This window comes from Sapajus apella, unplaced genomic scaffold, assembly GCF_009761245.1.
Source record: "Sapajus apella isolate SASKATOON/1434 unplaced genomic scaffold, GSC_monkey_1.0 scaffold18, whole genome shotgun sequence".
NCBI classification, from domain to species: Eukaryota; Metazoa; Chordata; class Mammalia; order Primates; family Cebidae; genus Sapajus; species Sapajus apella.
Window position 1 is genome coordinate 10,530,774 of NW_022436958.1, and position 25,823 is coordinate 10,556,596.

The 25,823-nt window shown below is 33.9% G+C and overlaps 1 pseudogene; it reads left to right on the plus strand.

The window, feature by feature from the left end:
- The first annotated feature begins 2,056 nt into the window (after nucleotides 1–2,056).
- On the plus strand, nucleotides 2,057–18,728 carry LOC116557143 (annotated as a pseudogene).
- Nucleotides 18,729–25,823: the final 7,095 nt, after the last annotated feature.

Here is a 25,823-nt window from a genome sequence, read left to right on the forward strand (position 1 = left end):
TTTAGCGGAAAAAAAAAAAGAAGTGCTCAAAGGATAATAAGCACATGTCAAAAAGAGACAGAAATTAGCTTGAAGTGCTCTCACTGGACGAATCAGGATAATGTGACCATCAAAATAAATGATAGGAATGGATTAGAAGCTGTTGAATATAATAGAATACCATGAGTCCATATGTGAATAAGCATATAAATATAATGAGGAGATTATTATAGTTTAAAAGTATACAGAATGCTTATTCTAGTTTAAAAATGGTGCAGAAGATTTGCAAAATTCACCAAGAAGCCTCTGAGTAACTGTGCAAAACCATTAGTGATTGACATGGTGTGTGTGTGCCTGGCTTGGGAATTCTGGCAAAGATCACTCTGATCAAACAACAAACATGGACATCATAAGTAAGACAGCAAAGAAAAAAATATGAGTTCCTGATGGGATGTAATGAGAAAAATACAGCACCAATTCATTGATACTCCTTTCAATGATGGATAATCTGAATCTAATCAGGAGCACCAATTCAAATTTAATAACATCTACAAAATAACTGACTTTTAAACTTCAAAAGAATCAAAGCTATGAAAGTCAACTGTTCTAGGCTGAAGGATACTATGGAGATGTAATAATTAAATACACTACTTGACTCTGATCAGATCCTCAAAGGATTAAATGGAAGTGCTATATCAATGTTAATTTCCTGATTTTCATGGTTTTACAGTGGTCGTGTAGGAGATAAGAACTAAAATATTTCAGGAGTGAAGGAACATGAGGACACTGAGGTATACTCAATAGGTCCAGGAAACAATGTTATTTGTACCATACTGACAACTTTTCTGTAAGTTTATAATTATTTCTAAATCAAAATTAACTAATTAATTAAAATTGTATTGAGAAATAAATAGAAAAAAATCAAATGTGGTATATGGGTTTTCTAGCCACCCTCAATCTTATCTGTTCCTCTACAAATTTGTTTGCCATATTGCATTGGAAAACATTGTTTAAATCTCTTTCCTATAATCTCCTACATAGTCTATATTTATGGTCCCAATACTTAGAAAAGCTCCTATCTGTTCTTGAATAGATCATGTTTTGTTCATAACTGGGTTGTAAGTAACCTATCTTGGTTTGCTTTTTTTTATACAAAAGAGAAAAGTTTAGATATTTTTTAAAGCAGCTAGAGAAACCAGAAGACACTCAGTATATCATTCAGAACATAATGCAATCTGCCAATGAATAGAGTAATGGCATTGGTTTCTTAGAATTATTCAGAAAATTATTTCTAAGTCTCACAAGCTCTCTGTGCCATTTTTTTTTGGGGGGGGGAAGGCTGCACAAATCATTATAAATGTTTTTTTAAAAGAAGTCAAACATAACAAGAGAATCTCCCAGCTTGTAAACTATGCTGAAAATTTTCTTAAGAGGAGATTGTTTGCGTTGTAGGATACTGATCAGGTAATGTTTCTGCTCTAATATTCCTTTTACTAATTGGCAAAATATGGTTACTGGATTAAATAATTTTTAAGAGTATTCCTACTTTAATGTTTGTGGTTCTCTCCCTTGTTTACCTTTCCAAAACTCTGAAGTAATCAAGTCTCATATTAACTAGAATTCATATACACAGGAGAAAACATTCGTTTGCCTTTTGGGTGTTAAATATCTCATGGCAAGACTTAATATAAAATTTTAATAATAACCATTAGGATTTTCATTAAGATAAATGCTATGTGTCTCATGTTATATATAAATACTACATGTGAAATGTCAAAATGTGCCTTGCAACTAGTAAAATAACATAATTCCATGGATTCAAAATGGAACAAAGTTTTCTTTCTTTTAGGTCTGTTGCTTAAGTTAGGCATCTTTGATAACCTTGTTTTTCTCACTGCAACTGCTGTGAGTTGAGGAAAGATATACATCTTAAAACTATTTTCAGTACTAATTTTGGGTTCTGTTTCAGTTGTTCCACCCCCACCCCAACCGTCTGCATTATTTCTTCTAATTTCCATGGATTATTTTATCCGAAGACACTGCGTAATATTAAATTACAATAATAGCAATCAAAGTCATGGGGAGCAAAAGGATTTTCGATTGCAGCCCATGCTTGGCTCTCAATAGCACGGCAGAAGGAGAGCCTGAAAAGCACAACAATTCAGAGAACTTGCCAGCAGACCCCATTGTCCTTTCAGTTTCTAATGACACTGAAGTACTTCCATGATTAAAATTTAAAGGCTTCCCCGGTAACCAAGTAATTTGCCCAAAACTCCTTATCTAGCACTTACCAAGAATACTCTGATTTTAATATACTATTAATCAAGCTCCAGCCAAGTTTACCACTGATACTTTCAATTATAGAGAGACTAGCTTCATCTCTCTCAGTATGTATGTATGAGATTTTTTTTTCTGATTAGTCAGTTACCCAGCAATGAAATAAAACCACAGACTTGGTTTAGATAGACATTACTAAGACACTAGTTGTGGATTTGCTAACAAACTAAGACATTTTAAACTATTAATCACTTGTAAGATGATTAATATCTGAAAGTCTTGGTGTTCATTACCAGGAATTAGTTATTAGTATTATTAAACCTGCAGTGCACTCATTAAGACACACGCTAAAACAGGCTTTACAGTCTCAAAATCACCTAAGAAATGTATTTCGAGAAAATAATGATGGGTATATCATCCGTTTCAGTGCTGTCCATAATACCATATATTTAAAAAGAGAATATACAATGATATAAGCATATTTACATGGCATATTTAAATCAAAATAAAAAGTTTACTCTATAAATTATAAATTATTTATCTAAAATATTGAATAGTTGTGTTTATAATACTTTTTACTAATATGGGAAGTACTTATGTTAAGTGCCAAATAGCTGGTTTATTTTGTTAACATATATGAAAGTGATAAATAATAATACTGTAAATATAATCACCTACATATGACCAATGCTTACCTTTTGCTGATTAGTGATCATATTTACTTCCTTAATTCTGATTTTCTTATATTTGCATTTTCAACATCAAAATATTTTGCTTTGTAATCAGATAAATGACATAAATTCATCTAATTTCACACATAAGGAGGCATCTATATAGCCAAGGAAAAGCCTAAGTATTTTGTCCTTTTTTTCCCCCTCAATATTTATTTAATGCCATAATGACTATTATACCAAGTCACATAATTCTTTAAAAAAATATATCTGGAATGCTATTATATAATTGATGTTTGCAACAAAAATATAGACTACCTGTGCATGAAGCTTAGTGAATAATAAAAAGATGATCATTAATTACTTTGGTCAATTCAGTACAAAATAAAAATAATTTTGTCGATTTATTTTTTACTCTATGTTTAATGTTTTATACAGGGGAATTTTTAAATATAATTAAAGACCAGGAATTTTACTATATATCTAAGTTAAAATATAGGCTGATTCTAAACAATAAGTGGCTATATAATAGTATTTGCTAGTGTTAGCAAGATAAGATGAAATTGATAAATGGAAACTATGTAGATTGAATTATTATTAATTGTATATTATCTTATGTATTGTTACAATGTAAACTAAATTTTCCTGATTCAATATTCATGCATGCAGAAGAAAAATAAATTTTCTGAAGAGGGTTTTAGCCAAATAAATGTATAACTTCTAATTCTGGAGACATGTGGGCTTATTACTGTTTTTATGATAATTTGAAATAATAGTAATATAATTGCAAAATCAAGTTTTTATACATAGCAATTATTCACTAGTATGTTGGTGATAGTAGCTCATCCTTATAGAGCATTTTACAAAACACTTTAAAAACAATGATTACAACTCAATCTCAAAAAATAATCACTGAATTTTATATTTTAATCACTATTTGCAGATGAGAAAATTGTGTATCAGTTAGCTAGCACATAAAAATGTTCAACTTTGCTAGTGATTTGAAGTAAATAAGCATGTGTTATTTTTAATTTTAATAATATTTTGTCAATTAATAATATTATTAAAGTTTTTTATTATTTTGATGATAATATTTATTGCTGTTAGAGATGTAGTCTCCTAAGTTTTCTCTTATTTATATGAAAAAGTAGAGTCATTTAAAAAAAAATGAAGCAATATGTATTAATTTTCAACATATTCACATCATTGAACCATATAATCCCCTAAGATTTAGGTCTAAAGAACTTGACTACATTTTAACTACTACAATATAGGAAGAGTTCATAAGTAAAGCTGTCCATTGCTTTACAATTTATAACTAAAAATAATTGACACAACTTAATATGTAGCAATATCAAAATGGGCAATTAAATTTAAAAATCATTAATTTATTAAAATAATATTAATAAAGTTGTTTTAATAGTAAGATGATTTTTTATCTTAGTGGTATTTTATTACTTTGTCATGGCGATGTTTGTCAAAAATATACACAGATTAAAGATGAAAATGAAATGTACCAAAATGTTAATGGTAGCTATCGTGCAAAAATATTAGAATTCATTTTGTTTTAATATTTCTTCTTCCTTATAGTTTTCAACTTTCAGCATTGAGCAAATGTCACTTCTTTAAACAGAAAAAGATAAAACTACTTATGTTTTAAAAATTTTCATGTTACCTAAACATTCTCTGGACTCAGATTGAGTTTGATTTGACACTTTTTTAAACTGAAGTTATCCAAAACAAATTACTTTGAAGATGACTAATACCACCAGAGAGATCAAAGAAGATTTTCTATAAATGAGAATTTAAAATATTTCAAACATTTGATTTAATTTTTTCATTAATACTCGATTTGCAGAAAGTATATTTGGGAAAGTTTAAGTTACATTATGTAGCAAAAAATTGATTGAAAACAATCACTTTGCAGTTTTAAACATTCTTGATGATTAAAATGATTTATATTATTTATATAATGATCAGTAACTTGGACTTTTAAAATATTCCACAGTAGATGGTTCATGAATCCTATCTCAAGTGCACTTACCTTTAAGATCTATCTATGCTGGGAGAGGAACCTAACTAAATAAGCCATTTCTTTTTCAATTCTCTTTTCTGATAGCTATGTTCTGAGATTAATAATTTTCTATAAAATCAAATGGTAAGAAGAAGATAGAATGACACATTTTAGCCAATGATAATATATGTGAACATACATACGTCTTTAAAACATGTAAACATGTAACGGTCAATATACTTTAGCATACACCATGAAAAAGCTTTTGAGGCCTCTCTAAACTAATTTTATACAAAATAAAGAAAGACTTTTCTGTGAGCTTTGATTTGATTTTTAATAGTATACAATCACCTATACATAAAATTAGAGAAAATCTTAGCTTCAGTATTTGAAAATGCCAAGAAAGTGGAATTAAAGTAAAAACATAAAATCACAGGTAGTTTGTACTGACTCCAAGGAAAAGAATTGCAAATTTTATAACTACTATTTTTTGTGCCCTTTATGACAGCGGTAACTTACTATAAACCCATGAAAAATAGAACTCTTTTCTTTCTGAGGTGATTTAATTACATGTATTTCACTTAAAGCCTTTTTTAAGCAGGTCATCTAAATATAATAACTATATATTTAACTATTTTAAAGTACTCTCCATCATTAATTTCTCAGGTTATTAGAAGCTATCAAATGAGGCTACAAATGTGTGTTATATCTACCTTACATAATCAATAAATGATTACATAAAAACATATGTACACAAATACTGAGTAAATAAAAGTGAGAAGTGTGACCTGAAAAGCAGCCAATATTAGTTCATTAATTTCTATTTTTAATGAATGCTTTTTTCCTACTTTGCATATAGACATGATTAAGACATATTCAAGTTGGCTATTACAGGAAAGATTTGAGTCCTCCTATGAACTGCACCTTCTCTAGAATGCAGGTTTATTCTTTATTAAGGGGAATTCTCAAGTTTGTTTGTGAGTGTGAAGTAGATCTTACAATAGAACATTTAGGCAATTGTCTATAGTCTAAAATAATGTTGAGTTTCCCTCTGCATTACCTTCCCACAAAATGCACAGCATTAACCAATTCTTTTCTGTCAACTAGCAATTTTTGGCAGATCCCTTTTGCATGATTCATGAAGGACCAGTAAAAGGCTAATTGTTCAAATTAATTTGCGTAAATGACTAAGCAAGAGATAACAAAATTACATCTGCACTTGTTTGGCAAAGATTCAATAGCAGCGGCCCTGTACTGCCAGCTGCTTCCAGACAACACTCTTGCAGAAATTAAAAGCTACAAATATTAATTAATACACTTTTTTGGTACGTTAATTTGCACTGAAAGGTTCCGGAGTGCAAAACTGCTGAGAAGATGAACCATGATAATTAGAATTAATGGGATGGATGCATGTTTTTTGCAGCTGAAGTTTTAAAAACCCATGAATGGAACTGGGAACTTGAAACTGACATTCTCATAAATCTCTATGATAATGTAGCTATTAGTATTAGAAGGATTAAGTACTATGGCTCCAGAGTTATCAATCACATGACACATTATATCCCATCTGTCATTGCAGTAGCTAAGACACGATAGCCGTCCTTGAGGAAGCCATAAGAAAAGCTTCGGGAATTCAAGGAATTGTAGTGATAACTGTCAGACTACAAAATGAATAACTCAAACCTCTGATTTTCAAACAGAAATAATAGCCAACACTCTATTTGTCAGCTTAGTACTCTGCAAATACCCTCAATCTAGTGTCTATATTTAAGATTACTTAGGCAATGTGAATTATAGATAGATTACACTGGAAAAAATAGTACTAAGATATCATAGATTTTACCTTTAATTCATATGTAACTTCAGGACTATGAGTTTTCTTGTAAAATAGTTTTTACTGATTATAATATTAACTATACATAGAAATATCTTAAAAGCTTACTGGTGACATACTAGTTAATAAGCTAAAATAATATTGATACACAGTGATTACGAAATAAAAATGCAAAACTTGGGCTTTTAGCTTTATACATTGATTTGTAGATGTTATAGTTCAATAGCTGGCTATCAAGATAGGATATCAGTTTCTACATGTAACTTTCCAAATACTGCTAATTAATGTATGCCACATAATTAGACAGATAGAGAAATTTACATTTGTTGCTTAAAAAATGAAAAGCCATATTTGCATGAAAGTTTGTAGGATACGTGCAACACTTTATCTAAGCTTTCTATTTAATTTATCTAATTTTGTATTTAGAAAGAACATAGCATTGAAAAACAGAGGAATTGTTACACAGCATTCTAATTTGGATCAGTTAACACTTTCTAGGAGTTTTACAACCACCATAAAATACTGCATTTAATGAGAGATTATAAGGAAATGAAAACGAGTTTTGATTTTTTAAAAAAATATTAAATATTAGGAAAAATAATATCCTTTATGCCAGGCTAGCCATATGTACATGGATGAAAGGAAAACTCTAGACTTAAGAAAATATTTTTTCATGGATATTCAAAATTATATCCTAACATGTTTATTCATTTTACAGTGATTTTAAAACATATATTACTTGGATAGCTTTCCCAGATATTATCTTTCCTTAAGATTTTGTGGAAAATTGTGCGTACCTTTTTCTTCTAAAGAAGTGCCTAATTACATTTATTACTATTATTTTTTTGAGACGGAGTCTTCTTCTGTCTCCCAGGCTGGAGTGCAGTGACACCATCTCAGCTCACTGCAACCACTGCCTCCTGCGTTCAAGTGATTCTCCTCTTCTCACCTTCTCGAGTAGCCAGGATTACAGCATCATGCCACTCTGCCTGGCTAATTTTTGTAGTTTTAGTAGAGGTGGGATTTCACCATGTTGGCCAGGGTGGTCTTGAACTCCTGCCCTCAGGTGATCCACCCATCTCAGCCTCCCAGAGTGCTGGGATTACAGGCGTGAGTCACCAGGCCCGGCCAACCTGTTTACATTTTTACATTATATTTTCAAAGGTATTAAGACCCAAGTTTAAATTCAAGGTTTTGATCTCATTTTTAGTGGAAATATACGCATTGTCAGGAAGACAATACTTAAAATTGCTAAGAGTCCTTTATTGTCCCTGGAAATAAATTTTGATTCTTCCTTGATAATAGTACCCATAAAGGGTGCCAGGAGGACATTGTTGTAATTATAAATGGAAAGAAGAGTCTCAAAGTGGAGAAACAGTTTGCAGAATCAGAAGGCTGCGTGATAGGGTAAACCTTGACCAGCTTAGAACTGTGCTTAGGGTCTGAGTTGCTTTTGAAGCATGATAAAGAACCTAAGTAATTTATTCTGGGGAAAAAAAGATCATGCAGTAACTTAATAGTTTAAGTATTTGGTGACTCATTGCCATGAAGAGACTATAGATTGGACTTTATAGAGAATATTTTAGTGACAAAACTGATGAAACCTCATGAAACAAACCTGATGAAAGTAGAGTGTGTTTCTCAGAGTATGAAGCAGAACTGTCATTCACTTACTCTATCACAGTAAACATATTTCATATTTATTCCCAAAGGGAGGAATTTAAAGCTAAGAAAATATATTCAGATATATTAAATAATCTTTTTAGAAGCTCTTCAAATGGCTAGCTAACAGGCAGAATAAGAAGTATTTTGTTGGAATGGAAAAGGTGATACGTCAAGGTGTTTGTTTATTTGATAAAATTAATGCAAAAATTATATAATGCAACCATATGGTGTTCATTTGTCCTACCCTTCATGGGTTGTCTCTACTATTTACCAGGTATACTAGCTAGACTTAGAAATGTGCCCATTCCACAAACATTTGTAACTCATTGGAATTCCTATCATACAAAAAATTTCACAAAGTGTAAACATGTTATCAAATACTTCTTTGAAAATTCAACAGGCCTTGTTCTATAAAAATAGTTTTTATAAGCCCTTTATTAGGACACACCTAAAAATTGTTAAAATAGATGCTGTTTTCTAAATTTCAGAATGAAATACAAGTTTCTAAAATGTTTCATGAGTTTATTATTTATGAAGATGAATTTATACCTTCAATATTCATAATTGATTTGAGTCTCATAAGGTCCATGTCAGAGTAGTTAAAACATTTTATCAAAGAGCACATAACATTTTCTTCCATTGGGAATGTGTTTTACATGTATACGTAATTTCAGAATCACATGAAAGCTTTATGGCTTTGTGGGTGCCAGCTTAGAGAGTGCCTGACACAGATCAAACTGCTGTTTTACCAGGGAAGAATTATCGGCCCTTGTCTAAGCATGATGGCATTGCTTGGCAAACTGTTAGATGTTTTTTTTATCACCTTGTTTGTAAGTTAATATTTCAGGATGTAACCATGCAACAACATTCAAATTTGAAGAAACTCCCATTATACCAAAAAATATACACAAATATAAAAAGAAAGCAAGCATCATGCAGACACTTAATTTCCTTAGGCAAAGTGTCAAAAGTTGAGGAAAAATGTATACAACAAGATAAACATAATTTAAACAAAATCAAAACCAGCATTTTTAAAAATGTTCAAATTCCTATCATCAACATTCAATCTGCATTTTATTGTGCCCATAAAGAAATATCTCATACTAAAACTAAGAAGACATTTCTTTCCCAAATCTTAAGGCAATAAAACAATTATTCTGAATGTATTTTAATATTACAGTTTCATAAATCAAACATACATACACAGCTTTATCCCACTTGGAAGATCATACACAATAAAATCTGTGCAGCTATTCATAAGTGGGTATAGTACAAAGTCTCGGCCTGACAGCTTCTACCCGGAATTTTATTATTTTAATCAAGGAAAAGGAATTATACCTCATCTGCCAGTGAATTTCTTCCACCTAAAATGCTTTCTGAGGAAACATTAAAAGAGCCTCGTTTCAAAAAAGAAATGTTATGAAGTACAAAACTTCCATTAGCTATTCTACTTTTAAGTAATCTTTCTGGCCTGCTCCCTGCTATTCTCTGTACAACGTATAAATCAATAAGCACACAGTGCTTTCGGATATCTATGGTTTTATTTCCTTCAACTATTATTTGAATTATTTGTTTGTATTTATCTCCCCATCAGTCTTATTATTATGCTGCCAAACTGGATTGTAAACTCTTCAAGGACAGTGTCTCAAACTCATATGATCTCATATAGCGTGGTATCCAGTACAATTCCCAATGTGATATGTCTGGATTCAATTTGGGAAGGTCTTCCAACCTTACATTGACCCTCATTTTCTGGAAATTTCATTTGTTGAAATCTGCCCCTCACTTCCACTAGGGCACACAACTGTGATGCAGAAACCTGTCTCTGGTAGTCAAGTGGGCACTTTGCTCAAGCTAGAAAAATCAGATATTTTGTCCTCAGAAATTGGACATTTCTAACTGAGGAGTTGGTTTCTGAATATCTTTAAAACTAAGTCAGTTTAGCCTTAGTATTTTAGATTAAAAAGTCTGTGAGATTCCTGGATTTTCATTCTTAGTTGTTTACCTGCTTCTTGGATTCTTCACCATGGCTCAACATAATTCTGTAATTTTTCCTTTTGAGAAGCTGGCTGGAGTTATATTCCCTTTTTTTTTTTTTTTTTTTTTTTTTTTTTTGAGACAGAGTTTCGCTCTTGTTACCCAGGCTAGAGTGCAATGGCGCGATCTCGGCTCACCGCAACCTCCGCCTCCTGGGTTCAGGCAATTCTCCTGCCCCATGTTGACCAGGATGGTCTCGATCTCTTGACCTCGTGATCCACCCGCCTTGGCCTCCCAAAGTGCTGGGATTACAGGCGTGAGCCACCGTGCCCGGCTCCCTTTGTTTTTAGTTGTGTTTTCAGTTATAATTCTAGGAAACTTAACTAATAAATATGTATTCACTATAACTGGCATTATAAAGGAGTTAGAATCTAACTTGAGGGTTAGATTTAAATGATAAAATAATTTATCATAATTTCCATAAATGATAAAATGATATAAATGATAAAAATACCCATCTCACTATGTATATGTATCCTATGAGCAAACCCATTATTAAGAAAGCATCTCTATGAATTGCAGCAAATTTTTATTACATGCATTTAACCAAAATATTCAATCTGATTAAAGTATATTTGAAGAATCCTATTCACACTTGTGCCAAGTTTTATTTATCTTGGGGTCGGTATGCAAGGTTTTGTTGCTGCTGTTGTTCCTAGGTAGAATTCTCAAATCAACATCAAAATAAAGCTATCTTTTAGAAATGATTTATTGTTCCTAAATTCATTGTATTTTCTATAATATATCATGAAATGTATTTGTGATTAGGAAGAGTAAATATCCCATAAGACATTATATACACCTCCATAATATCTTAAAAAGTAAAGACTTAATTTTTCCATTAGTGAGTGAGAAAAAAAAGCAATCATTAAGAAGTCATAAGATTTTGGCATCTGGGGGACTAAAACATTTTGAGAGAGCATCTTTCATGACAAAGACTATTTCCTTTTTTTAAAAGTACACAGTCTACTTGGTAGAAAAGTTATTCACTTATAAGGAAGCTCAAAAGGTGGAAAACATTTATTTATAAATCTATTTCTTGAACTCTTGTTTTTATTACTTAAATCAAGTTACTGAAATTGGTATTAAGAAATAAAAAGAGGCTGGCACTGTGGTTCACACCTGTAATCTCAGCACTTTGGGAGGATGAGGCAGGTGGATCACCTGAGGTCAGGAGCTGGAGACCAGCCTGGCTAACATGATGAAACTCTATCTCTACTGAAAATACAAAAATTAGCCAGGCATGGTGGCGGTTGCTTGTAATCTCAGCTACTTGGGAGGCTGAGTCAAGAGAACTGCTGGAACCTGGAAGGTAGAGGTTGCAGTGAGCCGAGGTCGTGCCATTGCAATACAGCTCTACATATAAATATGTAAATTTATATATATATAAAGAAATATAACATTTCATACACAGTCACTAAGGTTACCACTCTATGGAAGAAAATGTTTGATATGTATGTATAAGTTACATATTTAGAATCTTAACAATATAAATAAAAGAAGCATTTTAATGCCTAGTAGTTTCCTGGAAAACAACTTACCATCCAGCGTAGTGATTAAAATCAAAAGCCTTAAATTCCCCCACCAACATGTGGCTATGTTAAAATTTTAACAATCAGAATACCTAATGTGCAGTCTGGGTAGAAGGACTGGTTGTAGGATACTAGATGGGTAGGCTAAAACTACCATATTTCTTCAAAACAATGCATTGTCACTAAATGATCGGCCACAGTGCCTTTGGCAACTGTTCCTCTAAAGTTCAACTTAGAAATGGAAAATGAATGAAGCTTGTTTACCACTGACTGGTCATAACTCACTCTAATCTTGCCAAGGAAAGATCTTCTACCAGGTTTCTCATAATCTTAGGTTTTTGTCATCCTAATTCCTTTCAAACAAAAGGTTTTATTATTTGAAAGAACATTAGAATAAAATTCCTTCTGAGATTACATTTTCTATTCATAAGCCACAAATAATAGCACACCAGGGTAAGAATGGCAGTCTAATATATTCACCACGCATCTGACCACTGATTACCTTTTCTTTAGAGAAATATCCTGGAGATCAGGTATGAGTTTCTTACAGTCATGTGACAAAAAAAAAAAAAAAAAAAAAATCATTGTTCTGGGAGCAACACTCCCTTAGTGACACTGGGGTGACCTTGAGGATGTCATTTCAATTCACTGAGGCTCGGTGTTTGCATCCAACATATGGCCATGCAAACTCTATATTATTCACTAACTCAGTGATTCAATTCAGAAAGGAATGTCTACTAAAACTGACGGCTGACTTTATCTTTTCAAAAGAAAAGACAAATATACCAAAGAAATTGCTACTCCCCTCTCTTGGAATATATAATTCTTTACATGGCATTTGCTCTTAATGCTTGAAAGTGGGCCTCAAAGAAACAAACCAAGTGAATAAGAATATGCCCATGTTTTATTTCATGTAAACAGCACCCACTATAGTGGCGGCTGACTCTTCTTTTCTGGACCACAAAAAGGAGTTTATACTGTTAGCGTAAGAGAGTTAAACAACCAGGCTTCATGTTTTTATCATTTGGTAAAGCTGCAGAAGAGGTCTGAAATCTCAAACTATCAATGAGTAGGAGAAAAGAAAATGGTCTTATGTTTTAAAAAAGAGTATAGAAAATTGGAAGGGAAAATAAGGAACAATGTAGATAAAGAAAGCAAAGCCAAGAGGAAGTAATAGGGTTTCCAGTATTACATAGCATGTCAAAAATATCAGGGATTCAGTCAGACTTTTTTAATTAAATTTTTTTTCTTAGAGTAAAAATAGGACAAAATGAGTAACTTTTTGATTATATTATTTTTTCTCAACATTTGTCTATGATTCATAAAGGAAAAATAAAATATCACTGACCAAAAACCAGAATCTGGTTTTCTAAACAGTATTTGACCCTGGAAAGTAATCGCATGCTTGTCACATTTAGTCTATTACATAATTCTAACTCCATATAAAAATACAAACATATATTGCTGAACAAAGCATTAGCAAGGTAGGACTGTGATTCAAATTGTCCTTTTCATTCAACACCTTCTGGTGAGTAGAACTAGCCAGGAGCAGTGCAGATTGGGATTAAGAAACATGACCAGCTGTCCAATGGAGTCAGGCACTATGAAACTAGTAGCATTTTCTCTGGGAAGTAATTGAAATAAACAAGAAATTTATCGTTGTTTCAGTTCAGAAAATGGAGAAAACACATTTTGAGAAGTGAGAAAATAGGGTGAATTGATTTTAAAAAAATGGAAGAGACATTCTGGTAAGGGCAAAGGAATGAGCTGATAATTTAAGATATTTTATAAGAAATATTTTTGTGGATTTTATTATGTAGTTTTCTTTGGTTTGTTTTTCAGTTTCTTCTAACCTATCTGCACTTTTAGGAATGAAGTGATTATGACTAATGTGTCTAATAGCCAATTTAGTTAATGTAACCAATTTATTTAATAATTATAACTAACGTGCATTTATATACATTGTAAATTACAAGCTTTAATTCTCACGGAAAACATGTTCTAGTGAATAGAGATTGTATTAGTCGGCTAGGAAAACCATAACAAAATGCCACAGACTGCATGGCTTAAACAACAGAAATTTATTTTCTCATAGTCATGGAGCCTGGAATTCTAAGATCAAGAGGCCAGCAGGGTTGGTTTTTCTTGAGATCAGCCTCCCTTGTGTGCTCAAGCTTGCCTTCTTGTTATGTCCTCATATATAGCCACTTTTCCTCTCTGTGTGGGCACATTCCTGGTGTCTCTCTCTCTTTTTATAAGGACGTCGGGCATATTGGATTAGGGCTCCACTCAGGTAATTCATTTATCCTTAATTACCTCTTTAAAGACTGTCTCCAAATACAGTCATGTTAGGGGTTAGAGTTTAAACACACGAATTTTAGGATACAATTCAGTTTATATTAAGCATGTGATAACTATAAAAACTTCTAATGCATTTCCTTATTATAAAGAGATTCCTTGTTCTTTATTCATCCATCTCTTTAAAATACTTACCACCGGGTGCGGTGGTTCACGCCTGTAATCCCAGCACTTTGTGAGGCCAAGGTGGGTGGATCACGAGGTCAGGAGTTTGAGACTAGTCTGGTCAGCATAGCGAAACCCCGTCTCTACTAAAAATACAAAAAATTAGCCAGGTGTGGTGATGAGTGCCTGTAATCCTAGTCACTCGGGAGGCTGAGGCAGGAGAATCGTGTAAACCTGGGAGGTGAAGGAGCTGAGATGGAGCCATTGCACTCCTGCAGGGGTGACATTGTGAGACCCCATCTCAAATAAATAAATAAATAAATAAAAATAAAAAAAATATATAAATAAAATAGTTATCACTATGGCTTAAGTTTTAGTTTCTCTTTTAATGGGAATAATGCAAACCAGATTTATCAGACTATTATTAGGAAGTGTATTTTTTAAAATTTCAAATATCAAATAAGATCTTGACCAAACCAAAAATTGTAAACAGCCAATTTGGCACAAAAGCCAAGAACACTGTTTATTTTGGTATACTATTGAAGAGGCTCACTGATTTAATCAAACCACACTTAACATGCTAGTGCAGTGACTGAATTTTAGAATACGGTCTTTGAAGAAGTGTCTACATGTAACTATTAGAAAAATTACCTGAAGTTTGGAAAAAAGTAATAGACAACTAAGTGCTCTTTTATTAATTTTCTATCTACTTTCCAAAATTTACAAGTCTCTAGGAATACAAGCTAATGTATTTTTCTCAGGGAAAGATGCAAATCATTTCTCTCCAATGAAGAGATAACTCTGAAAGTTACAATTTATTGCCCAGAAAGACATGAACTAGTTTTATATCTAACCCAAGAGTCTTACCCTAATATTTTTTTCTTGAAATTACCTCTATACCTAGCTCATCAAATGTTCTTTGAACTGATTTTAACTTTCCTGGTGCATTCATTAATTAATGGGTTAAATAAAATCTTTGACACATGTCTATTTAATATTTGCCTCAGAGGCACAGATTAACCCTCCTGAAAATAATACTTAAGCATAACCACTAAACACATATTCAATGATTAATATCTTATGTTGGCATATTATAAAAATCTAATCTGGAAATTGAATCATTAATAGAGACTATAATACCAAGTGATTTATAGTTTAATTTTAAAATTACTTGTCATGTTTTTAGGAAAAAATGGAAAATCAAAACTTTTAAAAAAGTACCTGGAGCATTAAAAAATATATTTTCTATTAGTTCTAAGTTTGCTTATTGTAAATTTATACAGTAAAAGATTAAGTATATTTCTAAATTTATTGTTTTCCATCGTCATTTAATATCCACATGTTAATTCTGTATGTAAGCATCGTGAATACATATTTATAAAGAGAAAAAAGGGAAATTAGTATGATTTTAATCTATGGCTATTTATACTAAAGCAAATCATCTCTAACTTAATAGGCTTTAAACTCCCCATTACTAATTTGGCTAGAGTCCCACATTGACTCTAAGTGTTTTGTCTGGGAAGAAGCAGCTTAATGGTTTTTCTCCCAAAGAAATTTGGCCTAGTGTGAAAGGAAAGAACTGGCTAGGTGGGATTGTTGGTTTATGAAAACTTACATACAGGTAGGATCCTTTTGTTAGAATCTTATTGGGTCAATTCTTATGCTTCTTCAATATTCAATGTCAGGAAGCTTTTTCCATTGGGAAGCCTTCCGTGCCTACGAGCATTAGCCAAATTAGACGCTTCTGAACTCCTATGCCATCCTTTAATTGCACTTAATTTCATATGCATTTCGTATGTTTTATGATTCTGCCTCCTTCTTTATTCCATGAGCTCAATGAAAAGAGAAATTGCAATGTTTATCATGCAACTAATTTAGTGTTTGACATCTACATACTAAGTAAATAAACCGGGATAAAATATATTTGATCAGAGGAACTAATTAACTTGACGTAAAAACTTGAATATGGCCTTTTTCCTTGGTGTTTAGTGCTGAGGCTGCGGACAACATGCGTTTATTAAAAATTTAAGAAAAGTCTAAAAAAAACTTCTAAAAATCACCCCCAAAATTTCCCCCCAAATCAGTATCTACTTCGCCTGAGACTATTTTTTCTTCCTCTTTTATAAAAACAACACAGTGAAGTAGCCAAGACCGACCCCGCCTGCGTCCCTGCAGCAGCCTCAAGGAGGAACCAAGAGACAGAGGCCTTCCAGCAGCCGGAACCGGTCACCGCCACCCTAGCTCCCCACCGGCAGCTGACAGCCAGCAGCCAGCGGCGGCCAAGCGACCTCGCTCTGTGGACGGTGAGTCATTTCCGATTCGGATGATTTTTGTCCCTCAGCGCGTGCCCTTGCTTCCTGTTCCCCTGCTCCTGGACCCCGGCCCGGCACTGGCTCTCCTCTTCTCACGGAAGGGTCGCGGCCTGTGGCCCCAGAGGCAGCCATGCGGCAGTGAACCCCAGCGCCCCCAGCTACCTCATGGCCTCGCTGTACGTGGGAGACCTGCACCCCGACGTCACCGAAGCGATGCTCCACGAAAAGTTCAGCCCGGGCCCATCCTGGCCATTTGGGTCTGCAGGGATCGGATCACTCGCACTCCCTGAGCTATGCGTAGGTGAGCCTCCTTCAGACCGTGCTCTGTCCGCCATGAACTTTGATATTATAAAGGGCAAGCCAGTACATGTCCTGTGGTCTCAGCGCAATTCACCACTGCCCAAAAGTGGAATAGGCAATGTATTCGTTTAAAATCAGGACAGATTCGTTTAGAAAGCACTGTGTGATGCATTTTCTGCTTCTGGTAACATCTTTTCCTGTAAAGTAGTTTGTGATGAAAATGGTTCCAACGACTGTGGATCCGTACACTTTGAGACACAGGAAGCAGCTGAAGGAGCTGTTGAAAAAAATGGTTGGGATGCTCCTAAATGGTTTCGACATATTTATTGGATGGTTTAAGTCTCCTAAAGAAGCAGAACTTGGAGCCCTAGCTCCAGGTTCGAGGTTGGACCTGCCTCAAGTGTCAAAGTAATGACTGATGAAGGTGGAAAATCCAAAGGATTTGAATTTGTAAGCTTTGAAAGGAATGACGATGCACAGACAGCTATGGATGAGATGAATGGAGAGGAGTTCAGTGGAAATCAAATATATGTTGGACAAGCTCAAAAAAAGTGGAAGGGCAGACAGAACTTAAGTGCAAATTTGAACAGATGAAGGAAGATAGAGTCACCAGATACCAGAGTGCTAACGTTTATGTGAAAAGTCATGATGAGAGTATTGAGGATGAATGCCTCCAGAAAGAGTTTTCTCCATCTGGTACAGTCACTAGTGCAAATGTTATAATGGAGGGTGGTTGCAGCAAAGGGCTTGGTTTCATATGTTTCTCCTCCCCAGAAGAAGCCACTAAAGCAGTTACAGCAATGAACGGTAAAACTGTGCCAGGAAGCCATTGTATGTAGTTTTAGCTAAGCACAAAAAAGAGTGCCTGGCTCACCTCGCTAACCAATATATGCAGAAGATGGCAAGTGTATGAGCTGTCCCCTACCCTGTAACCAACTCCTATCAGCCAGCACCTTCTTTAGGTTACTTTGTGGCAGCTATCCCACAGACCCAGAACCGTGCTGCATACTTCCTCCTGGCCAAATTTCTCAATTAAGACCAAGTCCTCCCTGGGCTACTCAGAGTGTCAGACCTCATCCATTCCAAAATATGCCCTATGCTATCTGCTCAGCTGCTCCTGACCACCATTTAGTGCTCTGAGACCGGCTTCTTCACAGGTTCCACCAATCATGTCCACACAGTGTGTTGCTAACTCATCAGTACAGACAATGGGTCCATGTCCTGAGCTGCTACTGCTGTCTCCACTCCTACTGTCCACATCGTTTCACAGTACAAATATGTTGCAGGAATTTGCAATCTTCAACAACAGCTTAATGCACATCCATAGATTACTAGGCAGCAGCCCGCTGTTCATGTCCAAGGTCAAACATTTTTGATGGCTTCCATGTTGGCATCTGCCCCTCTTCACCAGCAGAAGCAGATGTTGGATGAACGACTGTTTCCTCTTATTCAAGCCACACACCCTACTCTTGCTGGTAAAATTACTCTTGCTGTTGGAGCTTGATAATTCAGAACTTCTTCATATGCTTGAGTCTCCAGAGTCTCTCTCTTGTCATGATGAAGCTGTAGCTGTACTACAAGCCTACCATGCTAAAGGGGCTCCAGAAAGCAGTTAACAGTGCTACTGGTGTATCAACTTCTTGAAATTGCTCAGGGGCCACGGGAAAACAACAACAACAACAAAAACAACAACTTGTGTTTCAACAGAAAAAAAATATCTGAACATCAAAAACTAAAATATTATGGAAAAAATACAAAATATAAACAAAAATAAGGAAAGCAAACTTTGAATCTTATGTACTGAGCAAATACCAAGTCTAGCAAACTTACTAGTCCTAGATTACTAATGATTTGAAAACAACAACCAAAAAAACATAAAAGTACAGTAAAATTTAAAAACAGATTAATGTTTTACGGACCCTGAGAAAAACAATTTTCAGAAAAGCACAAAAATTTAAAGCATTCCTTTAATTTTGTAACTCTTAACTGTGGGATAGGTCAGAATGTCAGTTTTGTTTTAAATTACAGACTTGGTAACTAAGGAAGGTAATGTAACATGGGTTATGAAATTCTTGGTTTAATAAAACTTCCTTAAACAGTTAAAAAAAAAAAAACCTGAATAGGCTAAAACCATAAGGACATTATGCCATGTATCTACATATAAGAGGTGGATGTGGCCAGGCACTGTTCCTCACAACTGTAATCCCAGCACTTTGGGAGGCTGAGGTGGGCAGATCACAAGGTCAGGAATTTGAGACCAGCTTGGCCAACATAATGAAACCCCGTCTCTACTAAAAATACAAAAAATTAGCCCAGTGTGTTGGCGGGCACCTGTAATCCCAGCTACTCAGGAGGCTGAGGCAGGAGAATCACTTGAATTCAGGAGGTGGAGGTTGCAGTGAGACAAGAGGGTGCCATTGCACTCCAGCCTGGGCAACAGTGAGACTCCGTCTTAAAAAAAAAAGGTGGATGTGTGAATCAAATATTAGTCAATTTTTTTCCAAAGTGGTTGCTTATTTAACTTAATTCAACCAATCTGACTTTTTAATTTTATTTTATTTTATTTATTTTATTTTATTGAGACGGAGTTTCACTCTTGTTACCCAGGCTGGAGTGCAATGGCGCGATCTCGGCTCACCGCAACCTCCGCCTCCTGGGTTCAGGCAATTCTCCTGCCTCAGTCTCCTGAGTAGCTGGGATTACAGGCACGCGCCACCATGCCCAGCTAATTTTTTGTATTTTTAGTAGAGACGGGGTTTCACTATGTTGACCGGGATGATCTCGATCTCTTGACCTTGTGATCCACCCGCCTCGGCCTCCCAAAGTGCTGGGATTACAGGCGTGAGCCACTGTGTCCGGCCCCAATCTAACTCTTAAACAGGTTAAATCTAAACTCTCCACACCTTTATCTAGCAATTCCTATGTTGTATAATTTTCTTCACTGCCACATCACAGTTATGATTTTGTAAAGCATTTTTTTACAGCATTGGGATTTGTAGCTATTAGAATATCAAAGCTATAGGAATATTTCAAATATTCCAAATATAAAAAACAAATTTGATTTCAAAGGGAAGTTTTGCACATTTAAATGCCTGAAAATAAGGCATATAATAAAGAGCCTGGTAGACAGTTTACTCTGACAATATCACTGAAAATGGCTATAAAATATGATGGAAACTCTGAAAAAACACCTTTGAGGATGATACAGAATTCATTTTCTTTGTAAACTGACCCTGGAGATGTGTCAAACATTTGTAGTATCCACAATAAAGAGTCGAAGCCAAGACTGGGAGATTTCTTGGGCCTGAAATAAAACATTCATTTTAGTGATTCTTATTTAATGTGGTGAGGTAAAAAACTGATATAGTCTATCAATTTTTCTTTACATATCCCTATTAATATCCACTTCTAATTTTTCAAAAGGCATAACTAAACAATGCAAAAAAAATTATTTGTGATTTCCAGAGTAGCACAAGGGAACAGCAAAGACCTCTCAGTCATGAAAGAAGGAAACAAACGGGTCAATTTTTTTCACTGCTTAAAAAGAATCCATCTCAACCATGTCAATAGTCCATCTGATTAGGTTTTCTCCTAACGTAAGCTAAAGTACAGGTTATTCTCAAACCTCGGCAAGGATGTAAGGTATTTGAAGACGAGCCCTGTAAGACAGAGATGTCAATAATCATTTCTTATAGTAAGATGCAGGCTTTTGCAGTCCAATAATTCAATGAGGAAAATGGAGTACACTACTCAGATTTTTTGAACTTCTTTCATTCTAAGATTTTAAGAGGTTATTATTCTAGCTTAGCAGTTATTATTACTCAAAAAATACTAAACTTTTTTTGGTTCTATGATGTGTTTATTCTATTAATTTTTACTGAGTTTTATTAAGTATGTATTTTCAAAAATGATGCATTCTTTAACCTTTCCTGTAAATCAATAGTAAGAAAGATAGTCTGGTTGAACTGTTGCTATAATATGTAGGCAATTAATTCCTCATAGGGATAAAATATGTTCTAACAATTAGTAAGTATTATATCCCATTACCAATCTTATTCCATTATGACAGTCAAAAGTTTGTTTCCTAGTCAAAAAAAACACTTCATTTATTGGCACTTACGTATTCTGTGTGTTTCAAAGACTTTGGTAGTTGTCTCCTTGTAATATTTCAGCTTTTAAGCTGCTTCCCTGCCTCACTGAGCTCACATAAGATACATCTGAAAGCTTTAGTACAAATTTGCTTCGAATAAAGTCTTCAATTCATTTTCATGGCACCAAAAAGACAGCTTTAATAACTGCAATGACAAATAAACTGGAAATCATTCCAGGCCTTTTCACTTAACTGACAAGTAGAACACTCTCATAATGAGCCGCAGGTTTTACGTTTTCTCTTTGACCATAATAGCTTCATTTAAGAGTGTCAGACCCTGACACTTCATCATTTATCTACATTATTTCTCATCTTCTTTCAAATAAATTATGGAATACTAGACTGAGCACATAAAAACAAAGTGACTTGTTATCAGTAAACAGTAAGATAAATTGTCCAGAAGTTCCTCATTTAGTTCCTTTTAAATTTAAGGGCAAGTTATTGGGTGCACCTTTTTTAACTTCCAACGTTTGCATTTTTACAGCCATCTTATTTCTCTTGCCAGTGGCCTCTGTGCACTCATCCACAGCCTGATGTGGAAGGCATAAAGTAATCCCATTATCCCAAGGTTGGCCGCTAAAGTACAAAGAGGCAGAAAGGGAGAAAATCAAATAAACAACTTTGAGAGAGATTTCTCCACATCTATAAAACCCCCCATCCATAATACATCTTGTCATACTAGAAAATGTGACACTTCCAAAGTAATCAACAGTGCAACTGTAACTGTTTTAGCCCTTGGAAATATAGCACTGATTTTAAATGGATGGGTGAATGCCATCTCCTCTCATCGAATCCTTTTTTTTCACCATATGGAACTGGAGGAAATCAAATAAAATCCCTATCAGATTGTATTTATTTTTGAAACTCTTGACCAAGTTTATGGAAATCTTCACTTCTCTTCCTTCTTATGTATTGGTTTAGTATTAACTTCAAAGGACTTAAACAAATCAGATAAATTCATACAAATATCAGTATTTTAATAACACTAAAATGTGTGTGTGGTAATACATATTAAAGTCTTATTTATATGCCAAATGCATCAATGAATGATATATAATGTAGATAGTCATAGGGTGATTGTATATTAACAACTTTTCATTGACTCAAGTTATTCTGGAATTGAGTCTTAAGATACTGTTGTTTTGTTTTGCTTTTCTTAGATATTACAATCTGGTCATAATATCTCACAAATTTAGCAACAATATAACATGGAAATTTAAACACTGATAACTTAGCAATGTTTTATAGATGCCCTACTCAGTGCAAAATTCTTATATGGGGAAATACAAGAAAAGGCTATATGCCATTATCCATTCTCAAAAGATCTCTGGGAATAGGTTTACCATCTAATTTTGGGATGCTGTTTAACTTCTGAGATTCTACAGTGGTAAGAATAATTTAAGGTGCTAATAATTTATGTGCCTCTATATTTATGTTTTGAGGAAATTTTCCAAGTTTTAGTTCCTGAGAAGTTGGTGTAATAATATGATATTTTGGCTCCTTCTACTAACCCAAACATGAAGATATTTCAGAAAGAGATTTTGATGAATTTCTCTGCCAGTAGAAGTCATAGAAAAATTGGTGGATGTGTGGGAGCAACTGAAGATGGTTAGGGCTATGTGTGGATGGAATGTTGTTGAGAGGTAGAGGTCGAGGTGGAGGGAATGCAAGGCAGAAGAACTTGGAGTAGAAACAGTACAGATCGTGTTAATTTAGGTAGTCATACATTTTGGTAGAAGTGTGCCTTTTTCTTTCCTCTATTTTGTACCCTTGCAGGAAAAGTCAACCTAGGAGAGAGGGAGAAAAGAAATATCTCTTTTTAAAAAATGGTATCTGAGTAAATGTACAGATTATCCCATAAAATCTCTTTATGCTATGGCATACCCTTTCCCCTGAAGTCACCAAGAAAGACAAAGGCCAGGACATAAATTATTGTCCCATCCCCAAGTATACAATCCAGTAAAGGTGACTAACTCCCAAAGACAATACAAACTCGCAAGGGAAAATAAAAAGACAAATATAAGACAAAGACAACTATGTGCAAACCTGCAGGCTGAAGACAGCAAGGTATTGTACCATTTGTTTACTGAAACAGAAATAAATCATAATAAAATATAACAACTGGTATTTCTGAGTTTGAAAACACAGAAACAAGAACTCAATATATGGTTTCATAGACACAGTTAAAGATTTAGCAAGAGAAATGGAAAATAAGCTGAATGAGCTCACTGAGAAGGAATATAAAGGGAGAATGCTAATAAAGGAATGAAAACTGAAGTGGAAGGGTTACATTACATACCCAAAATATTCAAAAAGATTAAAAAAGAAATGATTGAAAGATTTTAATGAATTACTCATGTGGAATTTAACAAATAAAATTATGAGAACTCAGATGCAAAGGATTTATGGCAAGTCAGGCGGGATAAATAATAAAAAAGACTGATTCTTGGAAATGCAGTGAAATCTAAGAATTACAAAAACATAAAGACAATTTTAGAGACTACCAAAGAGGAAAAAATAGATCTTCTATAATAAACTGAGTAACAGATAGTGATTATGCTTCTCACCATCTACAGATAATACACTAAGTAGCAGAACAGTAATATTTTCCACATCGTAATATAATATATATATTTATATATATAATATATATTTTGAATTTATTTGTCTTTGTATATATTATATATATACAAATATATATATTATATATATGCAAGTATATATATAGTTAAATATAAATATATATATAAATATATATGACATATATATATAACTATATATAATATGTATATATAGTTAAACTACTATTTAAATGAGCAAAGCCCAATAAAGATATTCTCAAGCACAGGTCTTGATAAGTTCCATTACACAAAGACCCTCTGATAACCATTGAGTATAAACAGATAAATATATTCAGGTGGTTTCTATCAGCAGAAAAGAGAGTGTTAAAAACTATGATAAATAATAATAATATGAAACATGTAAATCCCCTGAAGCTGGTCTTATCATTATCTCTATTTTATGGAATTAAAAATTGAAGCAAATAAATTTCACATGCATAGGAGATAAAAAATGCCAGGATTTGAACCCAGGTAGTTTAGCTCCAGAGCTTGCATTCATACTTGCTACAAACAATACACATACACACACAACAAACACACACATATTACAATTCAGAATGAAAATTCAGAACTCCAGAACTGCTATGTCATCTAATTCTAGTGAGCACCATTCACTTGGAATATATTGTAACATCAATGACCATCCTTCATTTTGTAGTTTATGTAAAGGGCATTTTCTGGAGCTGTGCAATACAATGGCTCCATTTCTATTAGAATGCTATAATTGGCTAAGTCTTAAAAAAAATATAGCTAACCATAAGACTCATACTTCCACATATGCACACATACATACAGGGGCACTTGGCATGTGAGACAAGTGGCACAATAAACCAACAGGGGAAGTATGCACAAATTAGATAGAAAATATTGAGAATACGGTTTGCTATATGGAGAAAATTAAAATATATCCCAGTTACACCATACACAATGGTGAATTCTGATAGCTAAAATGTCAAAGTTAGGTAAAGGACTGCTGAATGAGACCCCAAAATTACAAACAATCAAGTTGAATGCCATGGCAACATCTGTGTTGAATAGTAGATACTGCAGATAAAGTTGATATGTGAGTAACGTATTCAGAGACAAAAACAGGCAAAGAATTAATACTTGCAATTCCAGTACTTCTGCAAATCAACTAGGAAAATTGCTGAAACTCAATGGAAAAATGAACAGAAAACATTGATGAACATTTTATACAAGAGATGACTGACTAACATCAAAATCATTCAGAATCAAATGGAACAGTCATTTCTCTAGCAAAGTTTCTGGTATGAAAAATGGTCAAAATTTGAAATCAATATTGTTACCCATATTTAATTATTTTTCCATTTATTGTCTAAATTATATTCTGAGGAACAACAGCTAGACTCAATTTTGCTATGAATTCTTAAAGAAAACTGATGAATACCCAGACACTCAAAATATACTATTTGTAGTCCCTAGCCAAAATTTTAAAAAGGAAAAATATGTGAATGTGAATATGTATATATATATATATTCATAATAATAATTATGACTAATAAGAATCAAGAAAACCAATGAAAAATGGAAGCAAATTTATATGGAGTGATATTCTTACAATTCAATATGTTTAAAAATGTGCAAAAACTATTTAAACAGAGTTAGTTGCCAGGTATGGTGGCTCTTGCCTGTAATCCCAGCACTCTGGGAGGCTGAGGCAGGCAGATCACTTGAGGTCGGGAGTTTGAGACCAACCTGGCCAACATGGTAAAATGCTGTCTCTACTGAAAATGCAAAAATTAGCCGGGTGTGGTGGCACAGGCCTGTAGTCCCAGCTACTTGGGAGGCTGAAGCAGAATTGTTTGAATTCAGTAGGTAGAGGTTGCAATGAGCTGAGATTGTGTCACTGCACTCCAGCCTGGGCAACAGAGTGAGACTCTGTCTTAAAAAAAACCCCACATAAAACAAAAACAAAAAAAAACAGTTAGTAATGCTGCCTATCACATT